General features: G+C 43.7%; 1 long non-coding RNA gene across 2 annotated transcripts; it reads left to right on the top strand.

Moving 5' to 3' along the window:
* Positions 1-3,827: 3,827 nt before the first annotated feature.
* On the top strand, positions 3,828-13,675 carry LOC138452565 (uncharacterized). 2 transcript variants are annotated; one of them, XR_011260222.1, is made up of 4 exons: positions 3,828-3,988; positions 4,074-4,197; positions 13,070-13,235; positions 13,565-13,675. It is a non-coding gene; the product is annotated as an uncharacterized lncRNA (long non-coding RNA). The 2 variants fall into 2 exon arrangements; XR_011260223.1 differs by lacking the exon at positions 13,070-13,235.
* Positions 13,676-14,883: the final 1,208 nt, after the last annotated feature.

Genomic DNA, 14,883 nt, shown 5'->3' with positions numbered 1-14,883 from the left:
TGGCTGGAGCTGAGGGCTTTGTCCTTGTGCCACACTTATGAGTTTCCAATTAACAGCGACGTTCAGGAGCACATGCAGCCTCCAATCAAACCTCTCATTCCTGGAGTGTCTCCAAGACTCGGTAGCTCTTCCCTGATGTATGGCCCTGTACACGGACGTCATTTGGGGTTGCTAGGGGTAGCAGATGCTACCCGTGGCTCCCCCGCTGCTACCCATAGACCTGTCTTTGCAACCCATGAGCCACAGGACAAAGAGGCAGATATCTGCGTTGCACTTGAAAAAGGCAGTTGTAAATGCAGCTAAATGTGTTACAGCTTTTTTCACCTGGAATCTCATCCTCGTTAGCTGGAGAAATACCAGGGATGCAGGAAAAACTATGAAGTCGCCATTACTAACAGGTTGGCAGTCCATTAGTGAAGAATGCCTGAATGGTTGGGTTCAGAGGCAGGGCTGTCTGTGCATCTCATACCCAGTGCTGTAGCAACAGGAAGAGTATGGGGGCTAGGTCTAGCTAGCTGGGAATGGGTAAGTGCAGCCTGCAGTACTCTGTGACAGCACAGCATGAATGCAAACCTCATCAGTGTTTCTCGTTGTCTGCTTTGTACATCCTGTGAGGAGAGAGAGGGGTGTGCCTCAGTGGTTTCTGCCACCAATCCTGCCTGGGCACTGTGTGACCTGACCCAGATCTGTCAGACCTGCATCACAGACACACTGTAGATAGACGCAAGGTCAGATAATTAATTTACATGAGGTTGCCTTCCGCCTTTCAAATAAACCACCTGTTGCTTCCTCAAGCAAAAAATATATATATTTGGAAGGATTGCTCAGGGGCAACACACTTGCTTGGGGAACAAGAGGATGCAGTGCAAAATGGGTTCAGTTCCTGCTCCAGTGCTTAGAAGCTGGCGGAGGCTGGCATTAAGCAACATATAAAGGGCCAAAGAACATAATAAAACTAGCCTTTTCTAGGGTTGATGTCATGGAGCTTCTGCTGCTGCTGTTTACATTTAAAAAAGATTTTAAAAAACTGCAATTACTGTGACCTGCAACACATCCTTCCCCTCTATCTCCCATCCAACAAAGAAAACTCTGGTTACTTACCAAATAAGCAAAACGGAAAGGTGATGGCTCAAGGGTTTCAAATCATTCATAACCACCGGCACAGCTCTGGGCTTGAGGTGTGTGCTTGAGGCTCAATGTTATAGAGGCTGGTACTGGAGACTTAAGATGTTGTACTCGTGATTTACAGATGTTGGGAGAGAGTGTTTGAGATATCATGTGTTGAAATGCATTGAATACAGATATAAGATGTTTGAGGAGGGTAATTGAGACTCACACTGTTAGGGTGTTGAAAGAGGTTATGGGGACTTAAGTTGCTAGTTTGCTTGAGGTTGATGGTGTTGGAGAATGCTGGAGACTTAATTTGCTGGAGGGTGGCACTGTGCAAACCTGAAGGTGTTGGAGCAAGGCATTGGAGGTGTAAGGTGTTTGAGGGCGGGAGTGGGTGACAGGCATTTAAATCCCGTGACAGAGGGCCCTTAGCGACTCGCAGTGGATGGTGGGGTGCCCGTAGTGAAAATGGTTGGGGAATATTCAGACTCTGTGCAATGGTTCAAACTGCACAATTGACTAGACAAACCCCGCACCTATTGTCCAAGTGTAAATGCTTGAAGTGGTACAGTCGCTGATTGTCTTCTGGTTGGACTTGTGTTGGTCAGTGCCTGTTTCCAGTCTGTGGCCCGACACTTGGCAGGCACTGGATGTCTGTGCTTCGGGGTTTAGGCCTCTTGGAGATGCTCTGTCTGTTTACAGTTTAGCCCGAGGGATGTACAATATTCCAGGTTATTGTTTTGGACGTCTGCTTACATTCATAGTAATTTGGTAATATGGGCCAATACACACTAATATTAATGCTACTTAGGGAAATCCATTCTTGTATGAAATGTATATCATATTACAGTGATATTGAGACCATATATTTCTTAATGTACTGAGGAACAGTGCTATGTGATGCCACTTCCTGTCTTGTCAAGGTGCGAAAGGCTGTGTGCCATCACGTCCCGTAATCTCAATTTAGGGTGGGGTCAACTTACATCACATGACATCACTTCCTGTGATGTCATCAGGGGTCAAGGATCATGTGATGTCACTTCCGCTGCGCCTGGCATTTTGGTGAAATTACATCCCTGGCCCTATAGTCACCCGTCTTGCATCCGGTTCCCTGTCTGATATCGGGCTTCATAAAGCGCTTGTTCTGTAACCAGAAGGTGAAGCAGAGCATGTCAATGTTGAGCAGCACCTTGTTTATGGCCTTTAGAGTCATTAAGCAAAAGCAACTTCAGCAGAAATGTTGGGGATCACCAGACTGCCCTTCTGATGCACAAACCATTCCTGTACAAAGACGGATTGGTTGATGGCGAGTTACTGCATTGGTGTTTGGTAGGATATTTCTAAAGATGTGACTGCTGATACGGAGCTTCAATGGTCCATGGTCCACTTAGCTTCTACTTACGAGCACCCCACCTGTGGTTGTCTACTTGTGAGGAACAGAAGGTAGAAATCTGAGTTCAGGTGTGTGTCTGAGTGTCTTAGTCGTGTAAATTGAGCAAGACTGCAGAAGTTGCTCAATGACTCAGGGTGCATTACTTTCAAAATTCCTGGGTGGTATTGGGGGAATGTCAAAAATGTCTTGTGGTACACCTGCTAATGCCTACACATGCACTGCGCTGCATCATTACAAAGCTGCCTTCAGGCTAGACTTGGCCAATAAGCCAATAGGGCAATGACTGTAGGGCTGCCTGATAGGCCAGTTTGGGTCATTTCTGTGGGCTTATGTGGGCCTGTTTGATAATTGCACTGTGCAATCAGTGATAGGCTGTTAATTAATGTCTAAGATCATCATTTAACACTATTTCCCTTATCCGTTGCCTCCCATTACGGCATGCACACAAAATATCAATAGAAGCCAGGATTGGCCAAGCACCAACGTGGGGAACTTTTCCTCTGTTTAGAGATATCCACCCCACCAACACTCTCTTAAAATGTGCAGAGTCCATTATGCCAAACACTTTTTCTTCAATCAATTAATCCTTTACTTGGAATGATGGACCACCTGCAGGGTCCTTCAAATAATCCTTCGGCAGCAAAAACATTTCTCTAACCATTCGCCTGACATCATAACATTTTTCTTTGCCCCCTCTATTGTCCTCTTAACACTGAATTGACTCTCATGGAATAGGCCTCCCATATGCTTGACTATACTGCCAGTGCAATATGGTTTGAAGCACCAAGAATGGTTTAGCTTCATTGGCCGAGACTTTCATCAGCTGTGCTGAGTGCTTGTTCCGAGAAGTAAACTTTCTATTTCCTTCAGCAGTCAGTCTCCATGGAGTGTTAATTGCATGACATCCAACTCATGTTTTGTTTCAGCATTATTATCACTAGTACTCCACTTTTTGCTCACCCATTTTTCGTTTCTATTGCTTTTTTATGTGATTCATATACGTAGTACATTAACATAATTATGCTACCGCACCATTGTCGCATATCCTGGACTTTCACTCTGGGACCCAAGGTGCCGCCGCCCGCAACAATGTTGCCACTTCCTCACCTTACCTGCAATTGGCGTCCGGCCCAGTAGCATCATCTGTACCAGGTTTATCCCCCACTGACACGTTTTCTTATTAATTATTCGCTTGTATGGTAAGTATCTCTTCTATTTCTATGATTCCGTTTTTTTAGGATAATCCGTCTACAATTGGCAGAATAACAATACTGACACATATAAATGATTGCTTTGTTTTTAGAATAGCTATTGACTTCTACAACAGCATTTGTACTGTGACTCTGCCTCGCGCCATTCCGGAACGCGAGGCGGTCACGTGGTATTTAATAACTCCGTTGCCTCAGCAACGTTTGCACGGCAGACCTTGGTTGCCCTCACCCGCACACCGAGGATCTTCAGCTTAGATCAGTTGCGGATTCCAAGGTATGTCCACTACAGATTGATTCATTTATCATTGCACTCTAGCCCCTTATCCTCATTACTGACAGTGTTCCTATCTCACATTTAGTTGCAGAGCGGATTGATTTGTTCGCCCCAGTTTCCATCTGGTGTTCACCACAAACGTCTTGAAGGGCCACAAGTACAAGTACAGTGTTGCACTGTTTATGAATAAGGCTTTCCATACCACACAGGTAAAAGACACATACTCTTCTTTTCCTTCCCTTTTTAAAAAAAAATTACTCTTTTTGTATTGGTTGCTCACACCTTTGCATTCTTTTCTTTTTTCCGGTACGTCACACATTACTGAAACTTCCCATGAATGGTATATTATTGTTTTTGTTTCTTTCAACTATGCATCATACTAATGTGTTATATTTTGTGCTGTTACATTTTGTGTTGTTTTGTACCCAATTGATTTGTGATGCAATAAACTATCCCTGATGAAGGAATTGTTTTTTTCCGAAATGCATTGGCATATTAAGTCTGTTTTACACAAGAGATGTGATAGCTGCTTCCTCACTAAGAATATATTAGTGACCATTCTTTTTTTAGATTGTTTCTTTGATAAATCACAATTTTTTGAAATACAACAAAGACTCACTTCATTTGAAGATTTGCATTATTTTGGATACTTTATTTATACATTAAATAACCCCAGGTTGAAGATCCTGTGTAACTTCACAACCCAGGTTGGGTCCAACAGAGAGCGGGTGTGTGACTTGGTATTTTACTCGGTCTCCTGCTTCACATATTTTTCGAGGAAGGGTGTCTCCAGACTCTTCACAGCCAGCTCCTGTATATTTTCTTTATCAAGTTGGCATTTTTTGTACTACTGATTTTAAGCAGATTTTTACCAAGTGGTGCCCACTTAATTTTTTCTTTGCTCCTTCAGCAGTCAGATGCCACTTGTCAGGAGCCTCGGATGTTGCAATATTTGAACAGGCCCCGGTACAGGCACCCTGTATGCAGCTCCGGGACCTGGGCGCCCCACAGAAAAATAGATTAGGGGTATGCCAAATTCAGATTTCTGACATGCAACCCCTTGCAAATGTATGTTGGGGACCAAAGGAAGTAAGTAAGTAGAAGGGCGTGGCTATCTGTGTCTTCTTGGGTCTGTCTCTAACATGCCTTGCCTCACCATGTCACTGTTGAAGGCTCAAAGCCTCATCGCTGTGGTGCAATAGACAGGCCTTGTGTCCTTAAACACCTTCTACAGAAGCACAAGCCTAGGGTTTTGGATAAAAAAAAATCCCTTTGCCGCACCATGCCATGAGTACATTCCAGACATACCCCTGGTTCAGCAAATACCTTTCTCCAGCTACCTCTCTTTGCACTGCTGCGCTCCATCGAAAACAGTTGAGCCCCACTATAAATTTGGCCAAATTGTACACATAGCTCCCCCACCTTTCCTTCCATTGCCTTCCTGAGTATTGTATCTATCCCTCACCCTCATCCGATCTAGCCGTCTTTGCTCTTCCCTATCACTACTGAATTTTCTATCGTACACCTCCTTTGCTTCTCTGACAGGCAAAAAGCGCTTCAATTCCATAACCTAAAGCAGTAGGCAGTAGGCGCTATACAAATGCAAGATACCATAACATATGCAAGTACTTTTAGGTGTTGCAGCGTGCACAGCAGTATTTTCATGAATGTATAAATGTATGGACTTAACAAAAAAAAAAGCTCTCCTAAAATATACACCACCAGCTACTTGAAGAGGGGTCCCTGAAGTGGCCCTCATATCCCCAATGCAAATGTCATTTTGTAGAATGAAGAACGAAAGATGTAACTCGCTGTTCGGCAAATCACCAGGTGCACCAATGTATCCTACATATGCAAATAGATATTCTCGTAGACGACCCTTCAAACCAAATTCAAGTGATGGCTTTGAGGAAACAGGTGCCTCATCGATGGATCAGAATTACTGATGACAAAATCCAGTCGTGATGACGTCACTATTGACAACACGACATAGCAGCTTTAGACATGAAGCAAATTTGCATTCCTGCATGAAGATGCGCAGCCACCTATACGGATACACAAAGAACATATTTATACCTTCTATAGATATAGCACAGATACATGTATATACTGTCAAGAGATTTTTCTTTTCTATAGCCAACTGCAGAAACGCAAGAAAGCCAAACATACATCGACCGAGCTTGCAAACGCTTCATCGCAACAAACTATATGGAGCTACCAGGACTTATAAGGAACCTATAGGGCTCCATCGCTACTAACCTCTAAGAAGGTATCAGAACGCATAGGGAAACCATACAATGACTGTAGTGAATACACATGAAACCAGAGGCCTCAAATATATGGAGGGAGAAGTGTAGTCCTTGCACCACGAAAAACAGAGACGATGTTCCCAGCCAAGGACAAGGGCGGGTGGAAAATTCCTGATTCCCGAGGCAGTGAGCCACCTGCGAAATTCAGAATAAAATCCTCCTAATTGTAGGCAGAATGGCTCTGTTTTTCGGTCCTCGTACACGTGACCCAGCAGAGCCAAACAATGGCTATTGTAAGGAACCCTTGGTGGCAACAGTAAAGACAGACACAGTTCAAGGGTGTTTATTAAACTGTATAAATGGGTGGGAAAAACACCCAATCTAAACCTAAATCTAAGATGGGAGCCAGCAACATCCATCAAATAAAAATAAAAACTCCTAGTGGCTTCTTGTCAAATAAAAAGGGCCTATGCAAATAAAAACAATTGCCAATACTTACCACTAAGTTACAAAATAGGGTGGGATAATGTTCACCAGAAAAGAAAGAAGTGTTCACCAAAATGATAAGTAAGGATGGTATAGCTGGGGTCACCCTTACCCACGTTTTGTAGCACGATACAAGGTTGGGCCTCCTGAGCACAACACACACATGTGCTTCTCCAACACAAGGATACAGTTCTTTTCAGTGACATCTGCCTCTTTCATACAAAGTCTCTTGCTTCTGAGGGTCTGATGTGTCAGAAATAACAAAACAAAAGTTCCTTTCTGTAAACCTTTACATTGGGTGATGCCTCTTCACCCCTGGATCCCCCTCAACCAGGCTCTTATTCTTTTTTAATGTTAGCCTACCTCAGTCGGGTTCACTACGGACAGATACACAGTTCACTTTGCTTTATCACAATGCGAGACTCAATTCCTTACTCCTGGCATCCCTACATCAGGTTCACAGTCATTCTAACACAGTTAACGATTTTATCATCTTATCAGAAAGCGGGGTTCCCTTCCCCTAGCTTTCTTTCGGCATCCCTATGTCAGGTTCACGCTTGCCACAGTTCACAAGAAAATCACTCTAGACACCCTAGGTTCACTTCTTACCTAAGTCCAGGTCTCAGCCCCCAGGCATGCTTTCCTTAAAGCCCCCAGCCAGGCTTCAAGCAGTTCTATTAACACAATGTTCTCAGGGCTGTTACTGGTCAGCCTAATTCATAGGCATCCCTCAGTCGGGCTCACATTTACCCCAAGTAACACAGTTAACTTTGTTTCCTCAGTGTGTCAAAGACTTTCGATTGTACAAGGGGTTTTGCTCGACCCTTGTATGACCACTTTGACCTCTTATGCCGGTCTTTCCTAGGGCCTCTTGGTATTTGTAGTTTCAACAAAGGGGACCAGCCAGAGTCCTTCGAATGAGCACCCACGTGGGGCCGGACTCTGCTGCTGGTCCTTCACTGGGTTTTCTTAAAGTTCAGGTCCCCCTCTTCAGGGCTCAGACCTTCTAGCCCTCAAGGTCTTCCTCTGCTGGGTGCGGACCCTCAGGCCCCCCTCTTTCAGACCGTCTCACCTTGATTTAAGGGTCTCTCTCTGCCGGGTGCGGACCCTTCTTCAGTTTTCCCCAAAAAACTGTTTTGACTTCCAGTCCCAGAATGCATTGTGGTGCATTTTGCTCTCATTGTGGATGTGTCCTTAAGTCAGGGCCTCATCGCCTGCCCCTCAAAGACCTGGGCTTGCCTGCTGGGCCAGGGGAGGAGCGCTGCTGTGGCACCGCCAGGACATCCCAGCTGCCCCTGGTTTTGCCTCCTGGAGGTACAGGTTTCCCCCCTCACTGCAGCCTCTCCTGCATTCAAAGGTCCAGTCTGGTGGTTCCCTCCTCCTCCTCCAAGTCTCCCAGGGTCTCTGCAGCTCATCTGATCTTCCTCTGGTGTCTCAACACCTTCCGGCATCCCTAGCTCACTCAAAGTGTGCTCTCCTGCTCCGCCTTTTATACTTCCTGGGAGTCTCGAGTGGAGTCAGGTGTGAGTAGTTAGAAATTGACGCCTGACCTTGCCTGGCCACATTAGCGGGACAATCCAGTCTTATTATGGCATAGTCTTTCTTCTGTCTCTCAGTGATGTTGTGAGGGATCTTCATTCTTTCAGCTCCCCTCTTCCTCGTCTCAGTGTTTGTAGAGAAAGCCAGTGTAGAGGGATTGTGGGATTAGTGGTTTTTCAGATTAATTAGGGCGAAACTTTGTAGGGTGTTATACAAATAAACAGAGTTAGTATGTGACAATAAATAAATGTGTTGGTGTGGTTTTACAGAAAGATATGGGGGCATAATGGAACTGGTTTGTCAATATTCCATTTCAACTGAAGGAAGGTCGGGAAGGGGAATATCTGTGACAGGAGGATAGTCCTGTGGTTGTAATACACAAGATGGTAATTGCAATTTCTTTCTCCTGGTTCTCCCACCCTCCTTTCAGAGTTGGTACTGTTGGAACTAGGAGGGCCGGTACCAGGACAGGATTTAGAATAACCTATAAAGGTGGAGGAAGTGTCGAAAGGGGGGAAATACTGTGTCTCGCCATCGGATGTCTCACCCCCATTCCCCGAGGACCCCTCTCCAGGGTGATCCTCCCGCACTTGTGCACCAACCAGACTGGATCCAAGGGCGATGGCAGTGCCCTGGCCACCTGAGAAAGAGATCCCCAGGGTGGAGACAGTGAGAGATACCTTCAGGTTTCTCACACTATGTACTCATGGTGAGAAGAGGAGCTGTTCCCAGTGAAGCAGACAAGATTGATACATGTTTTGCCCACCAATAACTGCACCCTGCAGGCACTCTCTCAGGCTAGGTGATTAGACCAACGGCAACACTGGGAAAGCATAATCTTTCTCATTACTTTGAAAAGGTACACCAAGCGCTATGAACAAAACAATGTCCCAGACCTGGGGGGACCCGCTCGAGCCAATACAGAGGCTCTAATCATGGGGTGTAGAATTTTGCACAGGCCATTGGTCTTTGTGCGACCCTGCAGCAAAGTAATAGATAGTTTTGTGGGGAAGTCTCAGGCGAAGCCACCTGACACTAGGAGACCAGTGAGAATCCTGATGTATATGGGTTCCATAGGTAATAAGCCTGAACTAACCAATAGGGGGTTCCTGTAGGTTTTGGGAATAGTGCTGATGTTTGTGATGTCACCAATGTACCAGATTTTGGTGACACAAGCTCAAAAGCTGATGTTGCTGGAGATTTGTGGTTTCCTGTATGATCCCTGAATATTGGAGAATAAAGGACAGTAAACTTGCCGTATGGCCTAGTCTTACATTATTGCCGGAGGGAAGGTTTTGGATGGTCCCTAGACACTCTGCTAACTTGTGATATTGTTGATGCGAACGCCCCTGTCCTCTGGCATTCTATTACATACTAGTCGAGCAGGTTGTTGTAAAAGATCTTGAATTGCAATTTACTGAACGTGGTCCCACTTATTTTGATCTGTATGACTAGTGCTTGTCCGTGTAGAACACTCCACCACCCTTTCAGTTGTAGCCTATCCCCAATGATTCAAAAACAATGCCTGTTTATTCCTCAAGTCTACTTCCCTTCTCTGGCTGTCACCAAGGCCAGCTCTTGTGTCATCACTTGTTTAACAATGACATCCAACGTGTCTGTTTTGTTCACAACTTGTTAGTCATGGCCTGCCAGCCTGCTGATTGCGTTCTGCATATCCTCCACTCTACATTTTCTAGTTAATGATTTGGAACAGATGTGCTTCTTACAATACATTTTGTTATTGACCTTGTTTAATCATTTGTGTCAAAGCCACTCAAAATTGATTAAACAATCATACATTTTAAACAAGAATACTAACTTGAGCGACATGTGTTTCACACTTGGGTCATTAATACAGACCCAAGTTGCCCTTTATAAAGGTCATAATCAATTATTACATGGTTTGCAATTAGGATTGAATGACTAGGAGCTAAAATCAGCTCGTGGGTGTCCGGCATCACCCAGTTGGCAGGAGCTACCACTGGGGTGCCAGGAGTGAGTTTCCAGATCACAGCAAATCTAACTTCCACATGAGAGGCACACCTTACCATTTCTCCCCCATTACGCCTAAATGTGTGCTAGATGTATCCCAATTCTTATTTATTAACATTCTCTAATACTCAAAGTTAATGTCACGTATGCATGTTTGTAAGGCACCATTCAGCTCTCGGAGCCAAATGTAGCTCCTGGCAGCGGCTGATTTCAAGCTAACCAGGGTCTCTGAGGCTAAAGGCAGGAGCTAAATAGCGCCCAGCAATTCCGAACTATGCATTAATAGATCAATAATTAAATAATAACCCACACATTGTCCCCCTCTTCTTTTCCTCCATCCACTCAGAATATTGGTTTTCTGTTTGACTCTACTCTTTCATTTTCTTCTAACATCTCCAACACCGCTCATACCTATTGACTTCACCACTACGCTAGTTTCAAAGCATCCCTTTCTTTACTTCCATAAAACAAAGCTTCTTCTTTCTTTTTTCATGGCTTGATTACTATCTCACCCTTCCAATTGGTTTTGCTCCTCTTCCTTCTATTTACAACTCGCCCATTCGGCTTCTCTTTCATCTTCCTTCCCGCACCTCTGTGTCCTATTCTCTTCTTTCTGTCTCCTGGCTCTCTTTTTTCCACTTGCTTTGCATTGTCTGCAAATGCACTCATGGACAGGCACCACCCTACCGCTCTTCTTTGGTTTCCTGCTGTCCACCCCCTCATCCTATTCACTTGCAAGGCCAATTCTTCTCCCAGTCCCTAACCTCTGTGTGCCCAGTCTCACTTTTGCTCATTTTCACTTCTAGTCCCCAAACAACAGAATGCTTCCTCTTGACATTCGTGCCTCCCATTCTTTATTTATTTCTGTCTCAAATTCTGTTTCCTTTTCTGTCTATCCTAATTAAAGCTGTTTGGTTTAGTTTATTTATTTGATTAGCGCACCAAACCCAAGGGCATCTGGGTGCTATGCTTACAGGTTCCACAGTATACAGAGAAACATAGGCTATGGCAGTATGTTACATAGATAATTAGTTCACATAGGAAGTTATGAACAGTATGTTACATATGAAATTGGATGCTTAATATTTACATATATACATCAGGCAGGAGTTCACACGTTCATAACTTCAGAGGTTGACAGACTACATGATGAATATTCCACTATGAAGGCAAGGTTCAAAGACAGAAAACTTCCAGAACATTTGATCAACAAAGCAATACTCAGAACAGAAGCACAAAGTCGTGAAGACCTACTAGATCCTAAGACCAAAAATGAAAACAGGAATCTTATTCATTCATTCAAATACTCTAGCCAAAGTTTTCAGGTCAAACGGATAATCCACAAGAATTGGGATATAATCAAAACAGACCCACAACTGAACCGACTTTTTCCGGAACCCCCGATGCTTGCGTACAAGAGGGGCAAAAATTTTCGTGACAGTCTGATCAGAGCGGAAAAACGAAAAACAGACAACCAAACCTTTTTGTCCAAACCTAAAAAAGGAACTTCCCCGTGCCTAAATTGCCAACACTGTTCAAATGTGATTAAAGGAGACCACATTCGACATGGAAACACAGGGAAGAAAATTCCACTAAAACAATTTGCTACTTGTGATTCTAAAAACGTGATTTATGCTCTGCGTTGTCCCTTTGGAAAATACTACGTAGGGAAATCTACCAGGAAAGCCAAGGAACGTTGGACTGAACATAAGTCAAATATCCGCACCAAAAATATCAAATCCCCAGTGTATAGACATTTCAGAGATCATCAACACACAGTGGCACAAATGAGAATGGTAATACTCGAAGTAATACAGCCACTTTCCAGAGGTGGGGACTTACAAAAACTACTATCCCAGAGAGAACTCTATTGGATACACTGTCTTGATTCACTTGCCCCTCTTGGCATGAACGAAGACTACTACCTCGGCCCCTATTTATGAAGACCACATTGACCATTTCTTGGTTATAAACCACATTTTCACTCTGTGACCTATGAATTTTCCATCAAGGTGGTTTCATTGTGTTTACATGTGCACATATGGTGGAAAAGTAATTTTTAAAAAGAAATATATATGCTATTAAGGATTGGTTTGACACCACAACATCCTCCTTTTTTAAGTTTTTGGGGGTACTCAAATGATTGTAAAGTCACCTTTTGAAAAACGATGCCATATTATTACCCAATGTATGTCAATCATTCTGATGGTAAATTCTGCAAAATATGGATCTATATGTACATTATATCAATGCCTATAATATCATTTGTGTTGAATTATATCAATGTACTGAATGAGGTACTGACTAGCAGAGGACGGTCTGACTTAACCATCTTGTCCTTCAAAAATCCACTTCGGCTGTTCCGCGTTTTTCCTTTCTAAATTGTCATTACTTTTCATGGATCATGGCTACTTACTTGCCTACTACAAAATAGACAGTAACTTTCAGGCGGTTTTTGCCACGCACTAGTCACGCGCATGTTTTCAAGTTGTTCTGACGCCGGGTTCTCCGTGTCGTCAGACACATGACGCGCACCAATTACCTGCGACTTCTTGCTAACGCATGCGTAGCGATCGCTCTGCTACCATGCATGCTCACTCATACGTCAGCAGTACTTTCAGTGCATAAAGAGCAGAATCATGAACAAACAACATCCTCCTTGTTTGGGATGATGTTCGCCACGATTCGCTCGCTGAAGGATTCACATTGTATCTAGTAAGTGACCTATGGGACCATTGACACTCTTGAGACCTGGAACTTATTTACTATTATTTATCTCCTACTATTCTTTTTTCTTTCTCTTACTTATATACAGATCTATGTACTAGCGCGAACTGCTTACCCCTTTCTGACTCAGTCCCCGTACTGCTAGCCGGAATACTTGTGGGAAACTAATTGTGGATACACAAACTACCTCCCTAAAGCACCCGCCATCCATGGACACCGTAGATGTTTTTGCAACTATGCCTACTCCATAGTTGGTAAGTGGCACACTACCAATATTCATGGATTATGCCATAATTGTAGATAATAATATATAATAATTTTTTATAATTTTTAATCTTTAAAATTGTTTTGTTTGTTTTTTTGAAAATAGAGTAGTTTTTCAGTTGCCCACTAATCATTTGACCTTCTCGTGTTGGTTAGAGATACTACTTATCTGACTGGACTTATACTAAACTGAGTTATTAGGTACTATCCCAGAGATCTCTTGACAATGTTTCAAATCACATCTATGATTTAATGTTTTGAAAGTTTGTATGAATTATATGCAAAATACTAAGTTGTACCCTTCTATTCTTTTTTCTAGAAATTGAATTATGAATTGTGAAATATGTTTTTGCCCCTGAAGAAGAGTCTATACTAGAAACGCATCGGGCCCAAAGATATTGGACAATAAATATTATGTTTGTTGACTATATACATTTTGTGAGCTTGTTATTCATTGTGACTGCTCCACCTATTTAATTGTCTATTGAACTGTGTGTTATGAAATTCAGTAAAACAAAAAAACACAAAAATTATTGATCTGCTTTGCAGATATCAGACAGTGTGCAGGGGACGGGAGTTCCTAAATCGTTTAGGAACAACCACTTTTTGTCCTCCACTTTTCCAACCTAGTTGCCAAGGTTGTGTCTTTTCTCCCCCGCACCTCAAGCTATCTCCAATTCTATAAAGGTTATTCTAAAAATACCCTGATACTCTTTTGTTAAATTATAGGTGTGCCCCCTGTTTTTGCCCATTTTCGTGGAGGAGAGGAAGGACAGGATCTCCTGAGTCTTGGATGTGAAGTGGGAGGACAAGGCAGTGCCCAGAGCCTGGGAAGGAAGGAGAGAGGTGGAGACTGAAAGTGGATTGGCAAGTTCCTTGCCGATTTTAAAATGTTTAGCTACGCTGTTAGTGGCTCCAGAGATGCGGGCTTGGATGTGGGCCCGCTTCTTGGAGCGGATAGAGAAGCGATATTGCCTTTGGAGCAGGCGGCAGGCCAGTTTGTCAAAGGGTAAACCCAAGGTCTGCTGCTTCAGTTCAGCAACTCTGCATTTGCATTTCAGAGATGCTAGATCGGAGGCATACCAGCTGTTGTTCTTGGAGGCAGGTTTTAGGTGGATCTTCGTGACAGGGGCAATGGTGTCAAGGGTGTTAGAGATGGAGAGCTGCAGGTTAGCAAGGACAGAGTCACAGGAGGAGTCAGAAATGGGGGCTAGAGGGGGGATGAAGGTGGAGGCGAAAGCAGCGACTGACACGCGCTTCATAGGTCGGATGACAGTGAAGGAGGCTGGCAGTGCAGCGGGTGACTCGGATAGCGGGCCAACGGTCCCCACACGGGAGGAGAGGAGAGAGTGGTTAGACCAGGAGAATGGGGTGGTGACCAGATTAGAGATAGGGATGTTGAAGTCACCAAGGAGGAGGAGTTTGGAAGAAGAGGTTGAGAGGCAGGATGCATGTGGTACGGTGTAAGATTATTACACTGTACCACATAGAAGAGTTAAAACTCTCATCTATACAGTGAAGGCAAGACTAACATTTACGAGATGTTGGCCTGATTTACAAAAATGTTTTTACATAGGAAAGTGAGATGCAAATCTTAAAGACATCTTGACCAAAAACGATATTGCTAAACCAGCCCAG

The sequence above is a fragment of the Ambystoma mexicanum genome, chromosome 4p (genome assembly GCF_040938575.1).
Source record: "Ambystoma mexicanum isolate Mex_15411 chromosome 4p, UKY_AmexF1_1, whole genome shotgun sequence".
NCBI lineage: Eukaryota > Metazoa > Chordata > Amphibia > Caudata > Ambystomatidae > Ambystoma > Ambystoma mexicanum.
This window is presented reverse-complemented; position numbering and strand designations above follow the sequence as displayed.